This window comes from Schistocerca americana, chromosome 1 (genome assembly GCF_021461395.2).
Source record: "Schistocerca americana isolate TAMUIC-IGC-003095 chromosome 1, iqSchAmer2.1, whole genome shotgun sequence".
NCBI lineage: Eukaryota > Metazoa > Arthropoda > Insecta > Orthoptera > Acrididae > Schistocerca > Schistocerca americana.
The window spans coordinates 130562724-130563712 of NC_060119.1; the positions used below are offsets into that span (position 1 = coordinate 130562724).

At 43.1% G+C, this 989-nt stretch overlaps 1 non-coding gene across 1 annotated transcript; it reads left to right on the plus strand.

Annotated features, from left to right (window-relative positions):
- Positions 1–685: 685 nt before the first annotated feature.
- Trnat-ugu lies at positions 686–759 on the plus strand. The gene has a single exon. It is a non-coding gene; the product is annotated as a tRNA-Thr (tRNA).
- Positions 760–989: the final 230 nt, after the last annotated feature.

The window sequence follows — 989 nt, forward strand, 5'->3', positions numbered from 1 at the left end:
CCCATGTATGAGATATGTTGCTTTCGGGATATATCTTATCTGCCCAAAGCAAACTGGCCAGGTGCGAGAAAGACCCGCGCACGGAGGGTTCTCTACATACTTAACTACGTATGTAGACAGTTCATTCATTTAGGGAATCGAAGATCTCGACGGTTTTTGCCTGTTATCGACACTGATACTGGCAAGATATCGGTCGCAGGGATTCCAAGACTTTCCGCAATGTTTCAAGTTTGAAGTCGCATGACGAATGACACGAGAATTTTCGTGTAATAAAATGTGACAGTCTTCTGATTGTTTCCCGTTACTTGTACTGAGAAACCTTTCTTGTAGCCAGATTTCATAATTTTACGGCAAGGGGAAGTACCGTACACGTTTTAACGTGTCAATTTACGAGTATCAAAATATGTATATATACTAAGATGTCCGAAAGAAGAGATACCATCTTTATATATATATATATATAGTTAAGGATATAGTTAAGGCTCACCGGCCACTTGACCATCTTCTTCTTCTGTGCGAATACACAAACAGTGCCCCAACTCTTACGGGAATCGGCAACGCGCCGCGAGTAATGAGTATAATGGGCGGGAGCACTACAAATGTAGTGCGGGACAATACGTTGGGAATGTGGATTTCGCAGGAGGCGTGCCAGAGATAAATCCCTGCAGTTGCACTTTCCTCTGTGTCCTCGGTGGTTCAGTTGGATAGAGCGTCTGCCATGTAAGCAGGAGATCCCGGGTTCGAGTCCCGGTCGGGGCACACATTTTCATCTGTCCCCGTTGACGTATGTCGACGCCTGTAAGCAGTTAAGGGTGTTCATTTCATTGTAATTTCATCAAAATATGTGACATAAATGGCTGTATCTCTTGACTGCACTGACGTAGAAGCTTAAAATTTTTACACCACCAACAAACTACAGACCTCAGTATGTGACATAAGTTTTTACTTCATAGTTCTACACGTTTCTGAGAAAAAGGGATCTTAACAGA